This window comes from Sceloporus undulatus, chromosome 3, assembly GCF_019175285.1.
Source record: "Sceloporus undulatus isolate JIND9_A2432 ecotype Alabama chromosome 3, SceUnd_v1.1, whole genome shotgun sequence".
In the NCBI taxonomy this organism is placed as follows: Eukaryota; Metazoa; Chordata; class Lepidosauria; order Squamata; family Phrynosomatidae; genus Sceloporus; species Sceloporus undulatus.
In genome coordinates this window covers 205,215,073-205,239,633 of record NC_056524.1, presented here as the reverse complement: position 1 = coordinate 205,239,633, position 24,561 = coordinate 205,215,073, and the positions used below count along the sequence as shown (strand labels likewise).

At 39.0% G+C, this 24,561-nt stretch overlaps 1 long non-coding RNA gene across 2 annotated transcripts in view; it reads left to right on the top strand.

The window, feature by feature from the left end:
- The window catches only part of LOC121927290, a 49,663-nt gene extending 30,447 nt beyond the window's left edge, over positions 1–19,216 (top strand). The window contains exons 3-6 of one of the 2 annotated variants that reach the window (XR_006103169.1): positions 4,230–4,304; positions 14,422–14,499; positions 16,448–16,547; positions 17,320–19,216. This is a non-coding gene — a long non-coding RNA (uncharacterized LOC121927290). The remainder of the gene's footprint in view (positions 1–4,229; positions 4,305–14,421; positions 14,500–16,447; positions 16,548–17,319) is intronic. The other variant, XR_006103170.1, reaches the window with a different exon arrangement.
- The last annotated feature ends 5,345 nt before the right edge of the window (positions 19,217–24,561 follow it).

The following is a 24,561-nucleotide window of genomic DNA, read 5'->3' as shown; positions in this document are numbered from 1 at the left end:
AATAATAATAATAATAATAATAATAATAATAATAATAATAATAATAATAATAATAATAATTTATAGCCTGCCTTTTCACAAGGAATCAAGGCGGATTACAGCATCAAAAAACCATACAATACAATAAAAATAAGTATAAAATACAATTTAAACAAATCCCTTTCCCTACTCCCCCCCCCCCCATCCCAATCATGTTACATGGTTTCTTTATATTGTTCTGGTCAGAAATCTAGATGCTGCATTTTGCAGTAGCTGCAGCTTCTGACTCATATTCAAGGGAATTACTGCAATACACTAATCTAGGGTGTATCCACATGGTAGAATTAAAGCATCTTGACACCATGTTAACTACCATTACTCTGTCCTGTGGAATCCTAGGATTTGTGGTTTGATGAGGTATTCAGCATAATCTGCCAAAGAAGTTTGGTGACACCACTGGAAAGTCAACACCTATATGGTTGGCACTGCTCTATATGGCTCACCAGCCTGGACAAAGGAGGTCCTGGAATGGAAAGAAAGCATCTAGCTGTGATCATTAGTTTTGGTCTTTCAGCAGTGAGCCCAAGCCCAGATCCTGTAGAAAAACACCACATCTAAAGGAGCAAGGCTAATAGAGGCAAAGATGAAGTTGTGTTCCCTCTAGATAGCCTTTAGAAATCACGTAGGACAACATTTCTATAGCTGTAATACTGGAATATGATAGCAGTTAGTGTTTCTAATGGACTTGTCCTGAAAAGGTAGCATTAGCAGATCTGTGGACAGTTTCTCACCATTCTAAGGATCTGTCTGACACAACTCAGTTAGTGAAAAAAGCAGCCATATGTGTCTCTAAGAACTGAAGTTTAAGGCCATTTTATCTAGTCCACCAGCCTTTTCCATTTCTTTTTTTTTCTTTTTTTTTTTTTCTTTTCTTTTTTTAAGGTAAGCGGTGGACATATTTTCACACATTTTCAGGGCTGGCTAACTGCCAAGCAGCTGAAATGCTCAAAGAGGCCTTATCAAAATTATCCACATTTCTCACATTGGCAATGATTCCCTGACAGTCCTCAGTTATCATTTATGTTATTAAGTCTGTAAAATCTTGTAAGAACTTTCCTACTAATCTTTGGTATGAATCTGTGTTATTTAGTTTGGTGTGTGTTTCCTCTGCAAAGGCAAACTTTTGTCCCTTCACTGAACTGGAAAAATGCAACTTTCAAGTGCCTTCTGCTTCTCCTCAAAACATGGCCTGATCAATCGGTTAGCAAAGTAAAGCATCTAATGAGCATCAATACTGTTGTGTGTTTGGTTTATTATTTGGTTATTATTTTGAGATAGCAAATTGCTGCCAAGATTGTTATGTTTTTATATTACTCAAAACAACTTGAATGCAATTTTTAAAATATATATTTCTTAAGGATGCCCCTCTGCCTTTCTGTTCATGAACACAAATTCAGCATTTAGTCAAAGCTCTAAAGGCATTAAACTTCCAGTCTCTCACATTGAATGCCTGGTCTTGTCTGACTAATTACCTTTAGCTAATGATCCATTGGTTTGTTTTGGAGCTTCTATTTCATGAAACAAAGGAATCAGAAAGTCCAAGACAAATCCAGCCAACTTCTACAACAGAAAAGAGTCAAATTAATTATGCAGTTCAAATTCAACAATCTAGAAAGAGCAGATAATCCTTCTTCAGGAAGAAATGTTACAAGAGAAGTTTAAAACTCCATTTTAAGATCCAGCAACATATTTTTTTATTGTGGCAAATGAAATGTAGGGCCACAATTCTAGATCAGCTACTTGTTTGCAACCTTAGTTGCATAAGTAAATGGAGCCTCCCAGTCTAACCTAACCCTGTCCAGACTTACTCGGCAGCAGCCACTGCAAGTGACAGGGGATTAACTGGAATGCAATAGCCTGATATTTCCACCACTCCTCCTTCAAGCAATCTCCACTGCAATAGTCAGAAGTAGGATTCCTGCCACAATTCCTTGGGACTGGGATGGAAATGTCAGTCTGCTGCTTCTCAGTCAACAGGACAGTAGACTCCTGTTGCTTTCAGAGTACTGGCTACTGTCCAGTAAGTCCAGACTGGGGGGATTTCATGATTCCTACACATTCCCTGCTCTATCAACTGAATATTAATACAAACCAGTCACATAACTGTGATCATGAATTCCAGCCCCAGGTAGATGGAGATTTCTATAACCAATATTCTAACTGTTTCATTGTGTACACAAGTCTTAGGTTCCCTTTGCAGTTTTCACTGTGGCAGACATTTTAATAATTCTGGCGCCCAGTGCACCAGAATATGTGCAAAGTGAAACACTGAGGAAGCCACATTAGTTAAAGCTTCAGTACCCACCACAGCAATCAACATTTTGTCACACTAAGACCTGAATTCTATTAGCAATCCCAACTAGAATAGGGGATTTGCATAATTCAACCATTGATTGACTGAATCTTCTTTAGCTGGGGCTACCAATAGGATTCAAACCTTGGTGCTAAACTGTGTGGCAGACCACCAAACCTCATTAATCTGCCCCCCAGTGTACCAGAATCATTATTCCCTTATGCAAAATCCATAATCTTTATAACATGAAGACCTGTTTCTATATGTAACAAGAGAGTACGTTGACTCATTGTTGAGATCTGGACTGAGGTTCTGTCCTCTATCCCACAAGTATACCAGAGATAAGAGACTGTGACTCCCCATGTGTTTTACCTACAGTTACCATCAGCCCAAGCCAAAATAACCAGGAGTAGGGGATTGTGGGATTAGGTGTTGTTGTTGCATGCCTTCAAGTTGTTTCTGATTTATGGCTACCCTAAGATGAACCTATCAGGGTTTTCTGGAGCTGAGAATATGTGACTCACCCAAGATCGCCCAGTGAGTTTCCATTGCTGAGCAGGAGATTGAACCCTGATCTCCAGAGTTGTGGTCCAATGCTCAAATCACTATACCATTCTGGCTTTCAGGGGGTTATGGGAGATACAGTTAAAAGAAAATCTGGAGGGTAACAATTGCCCATCCCTTGAAGTACTTCAAGTAGAGAGGCAGGAGAGGGTATTTTCAGTTGCAGCACCCTGGTTATGGAATCCCCTCCTTTTAGAGACATAACCCATGACAAAAATGGCCTTATTTTGATGCCAAGTTAATATCTGGCTACTTGTGCATTTGAGGCCTAGTGAGATGATGACTTTGTTCTTTGCTGTTTGGCCTGTGAGTTTTGTTTTGCTTGGATTGTTAAAGTGATTTAAAGTGTGTTAGACTGATTTTATTGCCTAGACCTTGTCCTGAAAGTTCCTGATATGTGGGAATGAGGGCAAGAAAGAAAGAAATATATATTCTTTACTTCCCAGTGAGGCCCATAGCAATCTAGTGCATCTGTTCAGTGACAATCTCACTGACAGCAAAGCAAGCTAAGCAGCTTAAAAATTTCTAGTAAACTAAGTGGAATGGAGCTTTCAGAATTATGTCCTTCACCTGAGGAAACTACAGCAACACTGATCTGTGATGAAAGCATGATTTAATTAATACAGTTTTAATTCTATGTAGTCCCTATACCCCTATACCCCTATTAGATTCTAGTATCTCCATCCCACAGACACACACACACACACACAATCCTTCCTACTAATAACTAGAAAATCCAAAACCCACTACTTACACCTGCTTGTTGACGTATTTACAAGTTGCCAGTTTGTCCCAAATTGAAGGGTTGTTTTTTTTAATTTTTTATTTACATCATATACAAAAAAATTTTTAAAAGAATATGAAAACAAAAAACGGTCACCAATACATGAAAGATTATAATACTTCTTCTACATAATAAAACCTAAATATATAATTAATTCTACTTCTTTTACTATATCCTGTCATCCTATTTCTCTCTTCCTGGCTCTTCCTTAGGCTCTACATCAAAATCCTCCACCAATTAATTCTTCTCATACTTCACTAACTCTTTCTCCTGTATCTTTATAATATCCACTAGATCTATTAACAATTCTTAACGGTTCCGGCAATATCATCTAATCTTAACCCGTGAACCTATACCCCACGGTTAATCTTTCTCCTATTCTGTATCAAAGTTTATTATATTATGTCAGTACCCTCCTCCATCAACTATTTTCCCTTCTTTCTGTAAGTAACTCCTCCAAGGGTTCCATGTTTCATAGTATCTATCTAGTGAACTTTTCCCTAATAAAATAGTGAGCTTGTCCATTTCTTCATATTCCATAACTTTAAGTTTCCATTCGTCCATCATCGGAGTGTCTTCCTTCTTCCAGTGTTTGGCAAAAACAGTTCTTGCAGCAACGATCAGGTAAGAAATTAATTTATCCTGTTTCCTGTCTATATTTAGATTGTCTGTTATGTTTAAAAGATACAGTTTAGGATCCATTTTCCCTATACCCTTAATTATTTTTCTAATTTCTTTGTGTATTTCTTTCCAATATTCCTCTGATTTTTTACATCCCCACCAACAATGAAGATATGTACCTACTTTAACTTTGCACTTCCAACATTTATTACTTTTATTCTTAAACATCTTCACTAGTTTGTATGGTGTTAAATGCCATCTGTACATCTGAAGGGGTTTTAGTGGGAATAGCTACTTTTTATCTTTGCCCTAGTCCTGCTTCTCTTTCCATTCTGGGCTAGTAGAGGAAGAAATAGGTTCCTGAACATCTTTTAATGGACCATCCACACTACAATAGCTGAGGTTAGAGATACTCTTGTTTTCTATTGTAAGGTTCTTCTTGTTTTTTGTTTACATTGATAGCTACAGTAAGCCTTATCTTCAAATAGGTTCATTACCTTGGACAGCCCCTCTAAGTCAAATTAAAACCCAGAGTGGATTCACCACCCACTGAGATGTGGGCCACCACCCTTTCTTACACCTACAGTTCTCATTTTCTGTTTCTTTAAGTTGAGATAAGTAACTAAATCCCCCCAAATATTTTGAACTGTATCTCCTAATTATTCCTGGGCAGCATATCCAGTGAGGAATTACAGTATGATACCTGTATTCACAAGGGATATGTTCACATAGGCGCATTACAGACCACCCAGAAGGGGCAGTCTCACGCCGCTGCCAGTTACTCCGTGAGGGAGACACAGCAGCCAAACCACGCGGCTCCCTCGCGGAGCAAAAAGAAGCCCCAAAATGGCGCTTCTTTCCACGGCGCGGATATGATGCTATGAGGTGCCAATGGCACACTTGCAGCGTCATATGCGCTGCACAACGTGCAGATGCAGCGCATCCACTACGTAAAGATGGCAGCCCCCGTGTAGAACGGGCGCCACCATTTTTTACTGACTCGGTCCATATTAGGGTTAGGGGTGTCCGGAAAGGACACCCCTTTCTAACCCTAATACGGACCCAGTCCATACTATAGGCCCGTTTGTAACGGGCCAAAGTTACCACAGGCAAGTGAAATCAATAACAGCAAATCCCTGCTTGGGCATGAGAACTCACTGGCAACCTTGAGCAAGTCACACTCTCTCAGCCTCAGAAGATGGCAATGAAAACTACCACTGAACAAAGCATGCCAAGAAAACACCTTAAGAGTCACCATAAGTTGGAAATGACTTGAAGACACACCACCACCACAACAACAACAACATGGCCATTGGATTGACATGGGATTTCTCCATGGCAACAGGACGTAGCTAGGATTTCAGGAAGGGGGGAGGTCCAGACTAAGTGCCACCATTATAATGGGGCTTGGGTGCGGCAGCGCAGCAGCACACACCATTCATTTTTCTAATGGAAGGGGGGGTCCAGATCCCAAGAACCCCCCCTTGGCTACGTCCCTAATGGCAAAGTGACTACTGTCCATCTACTGGGGAGCATGCATTAAGCATTTATGTTCTTCATGTCCCTTTGAATTCTTTGATTTGACTTTACACAGAATGGGATCACTATGCATCTTCTTTTTTAATAATCTATAGAAAGGCATAGCACAAGGATATATATTAAGAAATGTATTACAGTATAATTCTGTGTATGCCCCCTCAGACATAAATCCCATTAAATTCATTGAGATATTCTCCCGGGTAAAGGTGCACTATAGTTTTAACCAGCCATGCTCCATCGCTTCATTACTCAGATTCTAGCAGCACCTTTGGCCTCTTTATCTTTGCGTAAAATTCAGCAGTAGAGAAAGACTGAAAAGGGATTTATTTTATTTTATTTTTGCCATTGCTATCTTGTCTGTTACTACTTCATTGCGTCTTTCCTAAAGTGGCATGCAAGGTACAAGAGAGGGGAGATGAAAGAAAATTTAAATTCTTTGAATGGGGGAGGGGAAGAGATAACAAAAACACAGAACTTTTCTCAAGTGAGGTGTCTGAAGGCTGTAAAATGAGATAGAATGTGTAAGGAGTAAATGGAGCATGACAGGCTCATGTAAGGAAATATCTTTTAAAAGATTTTGCTTTTGTTCAGAACCATGGAAAGGAAAGGTTTCTTGTCAGATTTGCCACACAGCTTCAGTGTGATGAAATGGTCAGAACCAGAGATGCATTTTCTGCTATCTAGCTCAGATGCTCATCTATGATCTAGAGAGGACCTATCCTAGTCATTTTTGTTTGGTAAAGAAGGCACCTGGGGATCCTATCCAAAATATGTTCTTAGGACTGGCCTTGCCAAAAATCATGATGAACCATTTGACTCAAATGGAATATCAGGAAGAGAAGCACAAGCCCACTCAACCACAGTTGTTGCCACTACCATGTCTCTGCCAATCCCTGTGCAGCTGCTACAGCTACTGCTGCATGTGCTTTAATATTTCACCAATGAAAACCATGGTACATGGTTTTACCATAGACACATATGGCAAAAATAGCAAAATTATGAGGAAGAACACACAAGCTAGAAGAAACTGCAGCGGTTTGCTTTTGCCTAAGTCTACTGGGAAGGGCAGGATTCTACCCTTTCCTCCTTATGTTTTAAACATTTTAGATATTTAAATCATGTTTTTGATAATGTTGATGTATAATTTCTTTCTAACTTTTATAAATTAATGTTTGAGTGGGAGCTTTTTAAAATTATTGTAAGCCTTTTTCAATCCCATTTTGGAAGAAAGGTGGGGTGAACTGCTGAATTAACTGAGTGCAAACTGCTTTTGCACTTTGAAATGCAGTTTGCTTAAGCAGAAAACGTCAAGCGTAATATTTTAAAGTTAAATGGTTTAAACAGTACTGTAAAAGCTATTGGGTATGTTGTAGTGCCTCCCCCCAACATGGCCAGCTCACCTTGGTAGAAAGACACATTTCTCAGAGTAAGGAATAGAGAAGAAAGATGACTTGAGATTCTTGGGGTCAGCTGCATTGTCTGTGTTTTGATGGACAAGTGCAAAGGTGGGTAGAAAGAGGCAACAGCAGGAAGCAGTGAGCCAAGCTCAGGGCAATTGAGGAGGTAGAAGTGGGCAAAGATGGCATGTGAGGAAGCATTTTTTTAAATCCAGCAAGGCATAGAACAAGGAGGTGAATTTAGCATACCAAAACAGCCAATACACTATCTTGTGCTGGCCTTGCATGTTCCCAAGTCAGATCAGGGCCCTGTGCCAGTTTTCTGCTGAAAATTGTCCCCTACCTGACTTCCATGTTGGCCCTCAAAGGTATTGTTGGCAGTAAACAGACCAAAAATAAGCAACCTGTGATGATTTTTATCAGACAATCAGAGTAGACCATGTTCCACATCATGGAACCATAGTTTCCTTTGTCAAATGTAAAAAGCTCTCAAATTTGGCATGTTTGCTTATATACACATGGATAGTGATGGGGCTCTTATCCTGGAAAAAAAAATCAGTCCCACTATGACATAATGCTGAACATTGTGAAAGCATTCCTTTAAGGCTCTTTCATCTCTTTTCCCTTCCAGCATTTTCCAATGCAATTTGTAGGCAAGATCTCTTTAAACAAAAAATATAATTAAACAAGAAGAACCACCTTAGATGCAGAGCTTGTCAAACAGAAGGAAAGCACGCCTAGCAAAAATATAATTAACTTTAAAAATCAAATGATATTTAATTAATATCTTATGTTCTCCTTCTTTTATATAATTGGGAGAACAGAGGTGGGAAAAGATTTTATCTTAAACCAGGGGCCTATCCACCTTTTCTTCCCTATTTATATTACACATCATCCTGTGATGGTCTCCCACACAGAATTTTCACCTGTATTCCATCTGTGGTTGCAGCTGCACTGCAGAATTAATGCAGTTTGACACCACTTTAACTGCCATGGCTCAATGTTATAAAATTAGGAGCTTTGTAGTTTTTGATATTTAACTTCCTCTGTCAGAGAGCCCTGATGCCACAAGAAACTACAAATCCCAGGATTTCATAATCTGGAGCCATGACAGTTAAAGTGGTGTCAAACTGCATTAATCCTGCAGTGTTACAGGAGCCTGCATGCCACAGAAATGAAATAAGATTTATTACAGTCAATGACCCGCACTTGCATGCCATAATAGAATATTCAAAGGGTTTAGAGTCCAAGCCTGGACATTGAACAGAAGGATATAGACAAATTGGAAATGATTCAGAGAAGCTTAATAAAACTATTTAATGGGATATGGGGAGAAAGTCCCCTGGAAAAGAGTTGAAGGAATTAAGTATACACTCATCCCTCTATATTTGCTGCATACCCTCCCGACTCGCTGTAGAGAAATTACTCCCTATTGGAATAGCTTGTTATCTGATACCTGATAGCTGTTATATGTGTTTTTAAACTTTGATTGTATTTTTGGATTTGTATGATATATTGTACTATGACATGGGTCAAAGAGTTTTAATGACTGTGAACCGCTTTGATCTGTAGGAAAAGCAGTATAAAAATACAAGTTTTATTATTTATATTTATTATTTGATATTTGTGGATTTGATTATTCATTTATTTGATTGATATGTTCTCTCTAGGAATATCTAGATCCTCCAGTGCAACTCTGTGGTCAACCTTAACTAAAAGTTGCTCTGAAAGACCTAGAGATTCCTAGAGAGAATATTTTACTACGCAGTTGTAGCTCCTCCAGTGTAGTTCTATGGTCAGTGTCTATTCCTTTTTTAAAAAGGAAAGACTTTGTTAACTGTGGTACTCCTGTATATATTGACTGAAGAAAGTATATCTTTCATATACTAATATTTTTTAAATTTGAAGAAAGAAAGAAAGAAAGAAAGATGTTATTTCAAAGAGGCTTCAGGACTCTATCTAATAAGTAAATATATGTCATCTGGGAGGAGGAGTTTCATTTTGCAGCTAGTCTCAAGGCCTTGGTGATCTTTTTAATGGCAATTGGGAGGGACTCAAACATGTATTAAATATTATATATTCCGTTTGTATCCAGATGTGAAGAGGTGTCCTTGCCTTCTGTCAAAACTAATTATTGGCTGTCTCATGCTGCAATGTAGAGGCAGTCCTGATTTGAAATAGTGGCATTTTTGTTGTCAGAAGACTTAGGTTCATTGTGAGTACCTTTAGTCCTATTGATTTTAATGGATTTATTCTAAGTGTGAATGAGCTCCCATGAGTCTGAGGCAGAGTAAAGTGCAAAAAAAAAGTTCAGATACACAAACCCCATTGATTTCAATCAATCTATTATAAGTGTGACTAAATGTGAATCCAGCCCACATAGTTGGTACCAATATCACAGGCCGAGCTAGATTAAAGAAATGAGACTGTACAGTGGCCTGTGTTTGGTAGTGAAATTGTCTACAAGTACTACTTACTCCTCTTAGATTCCCCACTCCTGAAGTCTGCCCACCAAATGGGATAGTTGTTATTTTACTAGAACTTCAAGATCCTATTTACTGCTAATTAATTGCCTACAGCACACTTGAATCCAACCTGACTACACTGGGACAACTTGCATTTTTTGTTGTTGTTATTATGTGCCTTCAAATCATTTTCAACTTATATTGACCCTAAGGCAAATATATTGTGGAGTTATCTTCAGAGATTTGTTCAGAGGAGGTTTACCAATGCCTTCCCCTGAGGCTGAGACGATGTGACTTGCCCAAGATCACCCAGTGAGTTTCATGGCCAAGCAGGGAATCGAATGCTGGTCTCCACAGCCATAGTCCAACACTCAAACCATTATGCCATGCTGACTCTCGACAACTTGCATATACAAGTGCAGATCTATTGAAGAGTGAATGGAGTGACTCTGGAGTGACTGGAGTGATTTTAAGAAACTAACTCCTTCTCGCACACATCCCAAATCATTCTTCTGTTATACAATAGAAGCAGAAATCTTTGGTGAATCTGCTGCAAATCTTCTTGAGATCTATCAGAATAGGGTGATTTACTTTCTACTATTGCTGCTCTAAGCCATTTTGCACAAACACTCAATAGTAATGATTCAATTAATTCACAAAGAATGCTCATTTGAAAGCATTACGTATATGCCCATACTTATCCATCTCGAGATGGTTTGGGTTGTCTATGGCTGAAAATAGATGGTGGTAAAGGGGCAGCTTGCCACCGTCCCTTTGAGCGCCGGGTTGGGGCTGCGGCAACTGCACACCATGCCCCCAACCCAGCATTTTCCCAGTGCAAAAAGAAGCAGCAGAAAGCTGCTTCTTTTGCACCAGGAAAAAGGTGCCTTTGCAGCCATGATAGCAGTTTTCTGGGGCTTCGGTGGCGTGTAGCATCTAAATGTCATGCTGCCGCAATGCCAGAGCACCACCACTATGTGGTTGCTCAGGGCGGCTTCACAGCATGTTCCCTGTGTGCTATTTTGGGATAGTGTGCTATTTTGGGAAGCTGGCTCTTTTTGCTCATTTGTACTGGCCCTATGGTTATTCATCTCCACATGTGTTGAAGTGCCTTCTTATTTAATGTATGCAGCAAATATTCCAGAGCCACATCCTATTCTGTTACAATTTTCTCTTGCATGAAACTACACCAACATGGTGTAATCAATGGAATGTTGGACTAGAACACCAGGAGGCTATGGAAACCTACTTGGTAATTTTGAAGCAGTCACACTCTCTCAGTCTCAGAGAAAGATAATAGCAAATCTCCATGGAATATCATATATACTCATGTATAAGTCTAGAAAATTTAGTCAAAAAATTGACCCCAAAAATCTAAATCAATTTATCTACGGGTCAATGTAAGTACTATACTTTAACTCTCATAAAAATAGAAACCATCCCCTGGTGAAACGCAAGAGTGTAACTTGTCCTGAAAGCATTGACTCTCCTCTACTTTTTCACCCACCCATCCTTCAGTGTGACCACAAACAGTTATGCTTTCTGTGGCTTTGTAAGATTGTTGGCATTGTTTCCTTTGTTTCATCCTTTAGATTCCTTATTGCATTGCCATTAAATTTTACCCGTGACTTATCCCCGGGTTACATCAAAATCCATCAATTTGCCCCCAAAACCTGCCCACAATTCATACATGAGGTCGATTTATAGTTGAGTATGTACGGTAAGCTTGCCAAGCACAAAACAATAACAGCAATTCACTCTTATAATATAGCAAGCTTTCTCCTTTTTTCCTTTGTCATCTGATCAGTTCTATTCAATTCAATTATCTTCAGTTCAAAAATGAACACACACTGCCTGTCACCCTTTAATCTACAAGCTTTCATTTTAATCCCCATTCCCTCAAAGACCCAAAGAATGAGCATGGACACCTTTGAGCATAATTTATAATTAAGAGGTAAAAGAGGTTTAGGTGAATGTCAAAATGCACACACAGACACACAGTAATACATAAATAGTGCACTACCATGGCATTTTGTATATTTAGGAGTTTAATCTATATGTAAATTTCCACCACATCCTTAAACGAAAAATAATACACAACAATTTATGCCTACAAGTTACCACGCAATTCTTTTTGTCATTACCTAATACTCTCTCACAGGAGTGGTGCTATATTTTATAAGGCAGCCATGATGCATTGTTTGAACAGCTGAAGAACTGAAGGCTTACTCCAGCACAAATGAATAAATAAGGGTACAATCTGACCTTTATGTGTGATGGCTGGATACTGTAGGTATGTGCACTTTTCAAAAGATCAGCCTTTGAATAGGTGCTATTCACAGTTCTTAGGAAGTTCTTATTCACTCTGAATAAGATTATCAGTGGCCACCAGTCATGATAGCTATAGTTTATCTAGCACCAAAGGCACCATACTTTTGTGTGTTAGTTTCTGGAGAGTGTCAGCCAAGGGGCACTACTGCACTCATACTCTGCTTGACTGATCACTATGGGAAGAGAATGATGGTCTAGAGACATTCTTATGGAAGGTTTGTGATCCTGAATGGATCTCAAACATCAAGACCATAATCTAGCTACCCATGTAAATAGCTATACTCAGATAATTCATGATAGCACTGAGTGGTTGTGCAGGAGGAGGATGAAGTGAGGTTAAACCCAGGCCTGTCCTAAAATGCTAAACCACCCACTGTTTTAGTTTTCCCAAAGTCGTTATAAGGCTGGGTTATTTGGAGTGAACAGCTGAGCAGTCATTCATTTACTGTACTAGGAATATGGACACGGAAATCATGCTGCCAATTTTGTCTGCTCCTAACATAGTAAGAAACTGAGACATAGTTTATCGCATGGGGCTTAAACCTCTCCCCAGCGCGTTCTAACGGGGGCGAGCGGGGGCGCGCACGGAATGCGATGGGCTCCGGATGGGGCCCAAAATGCGACTTTATCGCACGGGGGGACGCTGAAGCCGCACGTTCCCATCGCGTCCCAATTCGGTTCCAGAGGGTGCCATTTCTGGGAACTGTTTCAAAGCGTCCCCAGAAATGGCGCCCTCTGGAACCGAATTGGGACGCGATGGGAACGCGCGGCGGCGGCATCCCCCCGTGCAATAAAGTCGCGTTTTGGGCCCCATCTGGTGCCCATCGCGTTCCGTGCGCGCCCCCGCTCGCCCCCGTTAGAACGCGCTGGGGACCGGTTTAAGCCCCATGTGATAAACTTCTAAATACAAGCCAAAGGCACTTTTACTGGGTATCTCCCAAGGCCAGGATTTGAAGAGGTGGCCTTTTCTGGACAGAGTCATATTTCCACTTAAGGTGCCTATCTTGGAATCCATCTTTGTTACTGAAAGTGGATACAGTGGCTAAGAATAATTTCCAGCTATGGTTACCAGACTAAGCTTCAGTCTGGACTAAGATCATCTGCCTACATTGATCCATCCCTATTAACCTCAAAACATTTACAGTAGATTTCTCTTCCCTTTCTCCACGAGTAAGTACTGTAACAAACATCTCTCCAAGCAAAGATTAATAAAGAGGTTTTCCCTTGGTTTTGAACTACTGTAATTCAGCTTGTGTGTAGTGTGGATGTTCCTAAAGATGATTCGGGAAATCTATGCTTAGGTAAAATATTTGAGCAGTCATATTACACTTGTTCTCTGATTCACACAGATACAGGATTGGTGTTGATATGGTGAAAGTTTCTTCTGAACTAAGCAAGGAAACATTCTAATCTTCCATCAGTAATCAGATATAAAAGCAGTTTAAAGCATTTTAATTTTAAATACTCTGTTCTTTACACTGTAAAGGTTTATAAAGAGCAGAACATTTAGATCTTTCAAAGAACTGAGCTGTGTTTTCATACTTGAAAATATCACACTGTGACTTCTTTCTGAACTATGCTTTCTGTGTTTGGTAGGAAAATATATAATTGGTAAGTGATTCTGTGTGATCCTGATATGGTCCTCGGGTCAAAAAGGTTGTGCATTTCTGGTTTAAACAATTGGTAGTACATATCATTGTGCTTATTGTAATATACCTATTTCATTAGTACTGTATAGTATTTTGAATATTCAGTTTTGCTTGTAAACTATTCTATGCAGTCTTTAAAAATGAAGAGTATATTCATGTGTATAAATATAAAAATGGAGAAGACAGAATGGAAGTATTTGCAGAAACTTTACTCCAGATGCACCATCTCTCATTCTGTGATTTAATTACTTAAATGTTTTGGCTGTAGATTCTGATACATCAGATTCCATGAATTGTGGAGGAGACAACATAGAAGATGATGTTTATACAAAAAAAAACCCTATATTTTAAATATATAAGTGATGAAGATTGATGTATCTGTGGCTTGGGACAGACTGCCTGAAAAGGACTTTCTGCAGGGAGCCTTTTTAATTCTGGAGGAAAGCTGCAGCCAAGAAAAGCAAGTTCTTTTTAAGCTGCAGGGGCGGCGTAACAAGTGCACCACTGGCACACTCGTTATGTAAGCACTGCACAGCAATGTGCAGATGCCATGCAGCACTTATGTAACAATGGTGGCACCCATTTACACAGGGCACAGCCATTGTTACACCGCCTGTATGTTCTAGTGTTAGGGACCATGCGGTTGCCTCGTGGTCCCTAACCCTAGAATCGGTGATGGTACGCCGCTTTACGGCGGTATGTACTGAGCCTGTGTAAACTTTCACTATTTCTTATCTAGGTAACAAGCTAAGAATTTGTTTCCAAGCCAATTCTGAAGCAAACTTCTTAAAGAGAAAAGGCAGAGATACACAAATAGGTAATAAATCACAAATGTTCTGAGTTAATATCCTTTTAAATCTCTTAGGTTTGATGGCTGGAAACAATGCCTCAGCCATTTTCAGACTATTATTTGGATGCAGGATGACCTTTATAATCTTGAAAAATCACATACTTAACGAAGAATTCAATTCATAAACAGACTGCTTTGCATATTTAAGAGTCCTTCTTTTGCATGTGGTTTAATTACCAAGTTTAGCATGAAGTATAGCTGTCAGCTGGACTGAGTTTATTATTTGCTGACTACTCTCCTTCTTCTTACAGGTGGGCTAAATTGTAAACATGTTTTAGAGGTTTGTAAAGTCTTAAATCCATTTCAGAAACAAAGCTCGATTTTACCATCAAAATTCTGCAAATCTGAGGTGGGAGATAACCCATGCAGTAAAAATGATGTTGTGATAGGTAATACATGTGAGAAAGTTATGACTGGGGAGGGGTTTCCCCATAAAAACCAAATGATATTAGGCTCAGAAATAGGTCCTGCTTTATTTAATGGAACCTAATATCATATAGGAGACCAGTGTGCATGGAGGTGTAAACAGAGTTATAACCAGAAAGATATTTCCAGTGTCCCAGCCTGTAAATTTACTTTTTAAAAAAATAATAATCCTATGCTGATTTACAACCATGCAGAGTTCAGTGTTGACTACCAAGAACAAATCTGAACATGGCACAAATAGGCGTACAATTGTTTCTGCATCTTTGAATTCAGCAAAAACTGGTCATCATTTCGCCTGCACGGCACATGAAAGGTGTCAAAATATTTTGGAGGAGTAGCCATGTTAAACTTTTACACCAAAAATAGTCTTATACTCTATTAATACATTTTACTTTTAATGCACAAAGACATTTCATCATCATTATTTTCTTATCTATGCTAGAATGTCCCTGTTATCTCCCAACAACTGTTAAACAGCCAGAAGAACATCACTGTGCCATTACATTTTGCATTTACATTATTCAACTTCCTTCTCTCCTCCCAAATATGTGTATAAATGTCTGTCAGTTGAAGTGACGCTGTAGGCAAATGATGAAATGGACTATAGTGCACCAAAGCTCATAATGAATAAATTTTGTTAGTCTTTAAGGCAATCAACATAACCTTCACCATGATCTGGTAATACAGTCAGAAATCTGATTTGCCTGTATACATATTTTTTTAAAATAAATCATACAGGTAAATAAGGAGAAGTGAGTCATGAAAATGATCCAGGGCAAAGACAAATTGGATGATTGTAAAGGAATTCTAAATTAAATTAATAGAATTAGAGCTAAGTGTTTCATAGAAGTGATTCTGTCTTTTTAATAAAGAAATAATTGTTTTTACTACAAAATCAGCTCATCCTTCCACCTTATTTTTTACCTGGAATCACTCTAGTTAATTGTTCATGTTTAAAACCTTCCACCTGTAAGGTCCTGCGGAGAGGTAGTGCATGGAAGAGCTTTTTCACCCAACCAGTAAAACCAATGCACTGTTATTATTAGTGAGGAAATTGTTTAATGTATTAATCTGTGGACTAAAGATTTGCTACCATGAAGCCACCTAGTGCTGAGCTACAAAGGAACTGTGCATACTGAAGGGATGATATAGGCATGTGGGAAAGAGTATATATCAAAAATATTTAAAATAACTAGTGCAATATAATAAAATCAACTGGCTTATAATTATCAAGTTCATACTGGTTAAGAGAGCAGGAATAACCAAAGAGGAGAACTACACAGGTGGTTCTAGGTCAACAATTAGGCTTCACTTAAAGAACACGCAAAGATGATTCAAGCAAGAGGATTTTGTGGCATTACTGTTAAGGAACAAAATGAAGAAGGTGGAAAGTAGCTAATCTGACTTAAAGGATCTATATTTAGGATAAAAGTGAAACCTACCCAGCAAGCTCCTATCCCAGGAGAAAATGTTGCTATTGTCATTTCAGCATCAGTTTTACATCTGACATCTCAGAAATAAGTCAAGTGGGAGGAAAAAGCACAAGAAGAAGAAAAGTCTCCTGAGTCTTGTTCATGCATTATACTAAGGTTTGTGGCGCCCTGTTTTGATAAAATCGACAGGCAATGAAAGTGAGTCATTTCTATATGCTGAAAATGTTAGATTTATATTTTTTTATATTAAAAAAACCTTTAAAACACCAACCCTCTGGAGCAGAAAGAGATTCTATCCAAGTGTGAAAAAGCCCACTAGGCCTCTAGTGGGAGTAAAATATTTTTGTTACTTTGGAGACAAGAAAATTCTCCAAGGTTCTGGCATCTGTAGATTAGACTGGAGCCAGTTGTTAGCATTTTTCTCCAGCCTCAATGCCCAAAGGGGTGTTGCAATCTGTCACCTGCAGCTTGCTTTAGCAGAAGATGTTCTCATATTGAAAGCTTTTTCAACTCCCCTTAAAACAAGCCAGATTTGAAAAACATCAGACATAACTAGAAAGGGGGGACACTTAGAAAAAGTTACAAATTTTAAGAGAGAAAAGGGAGTAAAGAAATTGATTTATACTGATACTTTGGGGGAAATTGCAAAGGTTGACCATCTCAGGAGGTGAGGTGGGATGACATAATGGAAAAAGAGAGGATCTCAGCACTTAGAAGGCATCTTGACTGCAGAAAGAGGCTTATTAAAATGTCTAGTTTCTTTCTGACATTCAAAAGACATGAAATTATATCAGAATGAATGAAGGGGAGGAGGTAGCTTAGTGTAGCAAGATAAAATGTAAAATGCAACAGAAAAATAATATTGGGGAACATTTAGTTTGTTAAATAAATATTTTTGTTATTGTTTTGGGGTTTGGGGCTGTTACAGAGCACTTTTCACAAGACAGAATGGCCCTCAGAGAGGACAAGATCTTACATCTAGCAGTGTCAAGGTGTTGAAAATGGAACCTGCAGATCTTTTCTCCAAGGCAAGGGCTTCCATAAGAGACCATTTCTTTGACCTGGATCACAGGCATCAAACATGTGACAAAAATCAGCATACCTTGCAAATTATTTTGTTCTACTACAATTTTTCTGGGACATTTTGGAAACAGTACAGCAACTTGCCAAGCCTGCTCAACAAGAACTGAAGTAAAATAAAAGAGATAAACATCTACCTGAACATAGGGTGGATTTGGTGAGGAATTGGCCTTATGTCATGAAGACAGTACACATCCACATTTGGGGTTTTGCCTTATGTCACTGTTTGGGAGGGAGAGGAGCCACTTCATTTGGCCCATGTAAATATGCACATAAAGTCAGTGGTCAACACTTTTTCCAACAGCAACAGAGCATTTGCTGCCTGCCTTATTGAGGCAGGGTGAATGTTCAATACAAACATGTGGGGCTGCACCGACTGAGCTGCAGGTGTGCCATGTCTCTCCCAAAACACTCCAATCCTGCTAGTATCCTCAGGGGAGACCCAACACTAGGGCACTTCCACTCTACCCAGATATAGCACTTTGATTCCACTTTAAGTGCCATGGCAACATCCTATGGAATCTTGGGGCTGGTCATTGTGTGAAGCACAATGTAGCATTGTGGCTAAGAGATCTAAATACCCTTCCCTAAACTATTGATCCCAGGAATGCATATGATGAAGACTGGGATCAGCAGTCAAACTGGAATCATAGCACCATAATTTTGTAATGTGAAGGGGCCCCTGTCAAGTTAGAGTAAAACTGAAAGAAAATGTTCTCTCTCTCTGAACTATAGGGAGATATAGCTGCAAGCTAGAAGTAGGCAACTTGGTGCCAAGCAACTGTTTCAGATTATTACCCATTACTTCCTGTCAGCACAACCAGTGACTGGAGATATGCATGCTTCTGTCTGAAACATTTCAAGAGGATGGAATTCCCTACTCCTGAGGAACACTGCAATAGTTTCTACATATTTCATTTTTGTAATTGTCAGCCTCTTTAGTTCTATGGTCATTCAGAATATTGCTGATAGCAGTTCTTGAAATCTAGAAATCTTCCAGTTATGCACACCTTGCTAATACGATATAAATAGTGTTAAAGATAAACCAATTATTTTTAGGATATTGGAGTATAGTCAGCCCTCCATTTTCATGGGGGATCCATTCCGGTGCCCCCGCAGAAACAGAGACTCGTCAATATTCAAGCCCCATAGGCTTCAATGGGATGTGTGCCAACGAGCACACATAGAGCACATGCCGTGGGGTCAGCCCCATTGAAAATAATGGAGGTCGCCCTTCCATGAATATGTCTGGGAGAAAGGAAGGGTGACTGTACATTAATTATAATTGAGTATTTTATTTATTTCAATTAAGGATAGAAATGTTTTACAAATATAGAAATGTACTTTGAAAATGTTATCCCGAATCATTCCTGTCCCTCATCTTGTGTAATGCCTTGTGTACTAAAATGTAACTGTGCACATTTGTCACTCCATATCACTGGCTCCCACTGTGAAAGATAGTGAAAATAGCACACTGACTGAATGTTTGCAAGATCAAACTCAGGTGCCCTAGATCTACTCTCTATGTTAGAAAGAAGGTGGTTTGATAGAGACAGGTAAAGAAAATGATACCTTCCCAGTATTTTATGATGTCAGGTGAAAAACAGTTAAATTCTAAGTAAAGATGAAAAACCAAGTATCTGAAATAGGGATGAAAAGAATATTTGAAAGTATTTGAATGAGAAATGAGAAATGGATTACCTGCATGTTGGAAAACCCTGACAACCATGATAGAGATGAATCTTCACAGTTCAGAATTAATCCTCATGGGTTATGGTTTTATTTTAATTTTTTGCACAGAAAATGGCAGTTTCTATAAAGAAAAAAAAATTATACAGAAAAATGCTGCATAAAAAAACTAATGTGCCCCTTTTTGGTTGTTTTTGTTGTTTGGGGGGAGCACACCAAATAAATCCTGAAATAGACCCCACAAACAGTGTGAAATTTTTCAGAACTTTCTTGCAGCAATGAGAAAAAATATAATATTCATTCTTACCTTCAAAAATTAAATTAATTTTACAAAGATTTACATCCCTAACAGGGCAGTGGAAAGTCACAAGAGGGAAAGGTGGGGGAAATAAGGAAGGGAAATGATTTCCCAGTCTATTTCTTTAATTAATACATATTGCTGTAACTAATGATTTGTGAGCTGTGTTGGTAATGATGCTTTTTTTCTGTGTTATATTGTAAAACAAAAGATTTACAGGTCAGAGGAGGCATAGGTGAACTCCATGTACAAGAGACATAGATGATCTCTACATACTTGTGGCTATCTGCAGGTTCCAGATTACTGAATAAGAGGTTAATGCTAAAAGAAATAAGCCCATGTAGTCGATTTTATAAGGAAGTAGAAAATAAAGGAATGCAAAAAAGCAGAAATACCTTTTCTCCAAGTGTTTTGTGGATTCTGGTCCAAAAAGAGTACCTAATTCAGAAGTCACATAGATCTGAGAACAGTTCTAATTCAAAGAATTCAAAACAGTTCCCATTCAAAGTATGTACTGCATAAGGAAACCACATGTATAGGCTGAGGCTTTCCTATAATTTTCCTAACACATTCTTTCACCTGACAAAACAGACTTATATAGCTTTACATGAAAGTAAATGGATACATGTCTGCAATCTGAGAACTATAGTCCAGGAAATAAACCAAGATCCTTCCATGCCACTGAAGTAACAGATATGACTAATGATTTCTCAGGTGCATCTGTCTAGGCATTGAAGTCTAGTGAAGTCATACATGTGCATAGTGACAGCCTTATATAAAGACCCAGCAAGAAAGTAGAGAAACACACAGAGGGACTACCAAAAACAGGAGGTTTGTACAATCTGTGCTTAGTCTGCTACTCAGTTCTGAGTTTTTTGCTCCATCTATCTAGGCTAGTCTACACAGTCCTGACAATATACAGCTACTTCTGAGGATAACCCATGTTTTTCTGTCCTTGACCTGACTTTGCTCTGAATTAAGCAAAGTCAAGGAAAATCCTGGTGCTTCCTGGAAATCCTGGAGTTGCCTTGGGTCCTTGAGTGTGTGGACAACTGGATTTGGTCCAATTCAGACTGATCCAATTGTCCACAACCTTGCTATCAATGCTTCCTCATGGGCAAGAGTTCCTGGAAAAGCCTGTCTGGTGTGCTGACACTTCTGCTTTGAACAGAAATGGGTGCCCAGACTTCTTGTTGATAATATGTCTGGGCAGCTTTTTCCATCCTCAACAGGAATGGCAGCATGCTGGGCAAGCTTTACATGAAGCTCCTGCCTGCAAGAAAGTGACAATAGCAGCTGAAGACAGAATGGGTCAGTAGGCCTGGTACAGTGTTGGCCTGGCTGTTCCATGTACACAATGATCCAGCATTACACCAGATTCAGCCCAGTGCATGTGGTCGTCATCGTGGTCAGTCTAGAACTGGACATAATGCTCTGGACTGGCCTCGAATTAAGCAGTGAGTGAATCCTGAACTCTTTATAGGAGTGGTAGATATGACTTGCTTTGTTAACTAGAAGTTTAAAATGCTTAAATCTGGTAAACTAGTGTGGATGTTGGATCAAGCTAAAATTTCAGATTTGTTTTTTCTTAGAGATTTATGATGCCTTGATTACTGTTTCATTATTTCATCCAAGCCTTTTAGTTAGTCACATTGTAACTGCTTTAATTACTACCCTCTTAGTCTCTTTAATGGATATGTTTGAGTCAGTACTGTACCTTGTATTGTTTTCTTACCTACCAGCCATTTTATAATTGCTTGTTATGCTGTAACCATTATCATTACTTCCACCCCATATTTTATATTACTCACTATTTTATAATCATGTATTGCTTTTTATCATCTTGTCTATCATGTCAATAAATTGTAAAATGGCTTTACTTTTCAGTGTGCTGCCGATTCAAAGATCATTCTTCCTGCTCATTGGAGCTATATACCAAGAGTGGTAGAGAAAAAAGAAGCCAGAGTTTTCACTGTACAGTGGGACCCAAATACATTGAGCACAGTTACTGCCTCATCCACTCCTCTTCTTTCAGACCCTGAATCAGTCCCTACATAGTGAAAACAGGTTCAATTCTGCTTGGCTGATTAAATCTGATGGGCCTGCAGCCCAAAGTTTTACCACCACAGGGCAAATGGCATATTGCTTTCAACAGATGAAACAAAGCATCCCAAGGCATTGATTTCTGAAGAGACGGCAACCACTTATATCATGCTGTAGTACAGAACTGTCTAAAGAAATGACTTCATAGGATCAATATGCTGAAACAGATACCAGACTTGAAGTGAGGGGGAAGGGGGGGCACTCTTTGTTAAAGCTTGTATTGTTGTTTTTTGCAATTTAGGGAAAGCATCTCAGATATACTTAACTTGCTTGGGGAAATGAAAGGGGCCCTAAGCTGTAAAAAGGCCATTCTGAACTTCAGCTTCATTGTTATGTGAACTTCTTTCATCTGAGGTAACTATAATAATCCCCATAGTCACTTATCTGTTAAAGCTTCAACTCAAGATATTCTACAGAGCCGAGAGCACAGGCAGTTAGCATTGAAACAAAAAGAGTAATGTTCAGCCAATACCAACAATAGACCATTATCCTGTACCTAGATGCTAAAGGATGAACACAATTGTTTTGTTAAAGTATTTTACAGCTCCTTGCCACAAAGATCACCCAAAGACAATTTACTGTCTCTACCAGAAACATGGTGACTTGAACAACTAACTTTATGGCTCTACTGATGAGCACAGCTTGGAAACGTTGTGGACTAAAATTCCCAGAATCCTCCAGCCAGCACAGACAGGCTGGTTGGGAGGATTCCAGAAGCTGTAATCTAAAGGGGAAAAAAATTGCTCGGCTGATGTGTAATTGACACCATATTTTGTGTAGGCCTTATTCAGAGCCCTCTTCTTTAAGTGTGTGAGGGAATAAGGCTGTGTAATATCAGACTTTCTAATTGGGTGGCTGTATGAAGCCCCTGGATTGTCCAAGACAGGTATAAGTACCAGGATATACAAAATTTGTAGAATGATGATAATCTGTCACAGTAGAGCAGTGGTCCCCAAATTTTTTCTGGCTATATTCACTTATTAGGCAACCCTAGAGCCCCCCAACACCTATTTCATGGTATTTGGTCTAATGTTTGTGCATCACACAGCTGGATAGAGGTGTCTACTTCAGCTGCACCGAGCTTACCACCACCTCCTCCTCCACCTCAGCCTCTCATCTGTAAATACACCTTTATTTTCTGGCAGAACTGGAAGAAATTTGGGAGCATAAGTGCCTTTTGAGGAAAGCTAAACTGTAAAGTTTCAGATGAATAGAGTCGGGTTGTTGTTTTTTTTACGCAAGAGCAACCTTTATGTCTGTAGGGTATCCATAAAACACACTTAGAATCATAGAACTATTCCTCCTAATTTGGTTTCATCTGCAAATTTCATAAGTATGCTCCCAATTCTGTCATCCAGGTCATTGATAAAGATGTTGAATAACAGTGGCCCCAGGACAGAGCCCTGTGGGACCCCACTGGTCACTTCTCTCCGGGATGAAAAGGAGCCATTGTTTAGCACCCTTTGGGTTCAGCCAGTCAACCAGTTACAAATCCATGTAATAGTTACCTTGTCTAGCCCACATTTTACAAGCTTGTTTGCAAGAATGTCATGGAAAACCTTGTCAAAGCCTTACTGAAATCAAGATATACTATATCCACAGCATCACCCTAAGTTCTACCCCTCATGGTTTGAGGGCAATTAGTATTGTATTTTATTTTTAGTATAATGACATGCATCATAAAAACATTTCCTAAGCAAGTAAGCTACAAAAATTGAGAAGGATATATGCAAGATGTAGGAAGTTATAATACTAGGAAGAATAGAGTCATAAACTATTATGGCAGCCATTGAAGAATGTTCATTTCCTGGTCTCATTCTTGCCCCCTCTCCATCCCCTCTCAAAACCCATTAAAGAAAACCTTCTTTACCCAGTTAGGAAATGACAGAAGACTAGATTGGATGTAGTATATCTTGATTTCAGTAAGGCTTTTGATATCCTTGCATAAAAACTGTTAAAATGTAGTGTACACTGTGTTATTATTAGGTGGATTTGTGACTAGATGATAGACTAAACACAAAGACTACTCAACAATTGTTCTTCTTCATCTTGCATAGGAATGACTAGTGGGATGCTACAGAGTTCTGCCATTGGCCTGGTCCAGCATCCTTATATACAATTTGGAGAATGGAATAGAAGGCATGCATATCAGATTTGCAAATGACACCAAATGAGGGATGGTATCAAATACCCCACAAGACAGGATCAAGATTCAAATTGATTTTAACAGACTGGAGAGCTGAACCAGAACTAACACAATGAATTTCAATAGAGGTAAATGTAAGGAGCCACACTGAAGCAAGAAAATTACATGCACAAATAAAGGATGAGTGACAGTTAAAGCAGTACATGTGAAAAGGGTCTTGGGTAGTGAAAAAAAGCCAGTGCAGTTCTAGACTGCATCAACAGGAATATGGTGTCCAGATCAAGGAAAGTAACACTATCACACTATTCTGCTTTGGTCAGATCTCACCTAGTATATTATGTCCATTTTGGGGCACCACAACTCAAGAAGGTTATTTACTGTATAAGCTGGAACATATTCAGAATGGACAAGTAAGATGATAAAAGGGCTGAACACCATGTCCTATGAGGAAAAGAAAAAATGGAGAGGTGATATAATTGCCATCTTTAAATACCTGATGGATGTCATGTAAAAGATGGAGTAAGATTGTTTTCTGCTGCTCCAAAAACTAGGACATGAATCAATGGATTCAGATTACAAGTGAAAAAAGACTGCCCAGAAGATGGTGAATTCTCCTTCTATGGATGTCTTTAAATGGAGACTAGAGGGACATGTTTGAGGAGTCCTTTATTTGTGCATTTGTGTGTGGATGAATTAATTGGTTGTTATGCTCAACTCCAACTGTATGATTCTGTGATTACAACTTTCTGAAAGACCAGACCTATGGATCCCAGTGGACTTGATGCCCAGGCTTCACTGCCACTCAGTGACTATATCAATAAGAAATGTACTTTTTTTGTACATGGAGAGAGAGA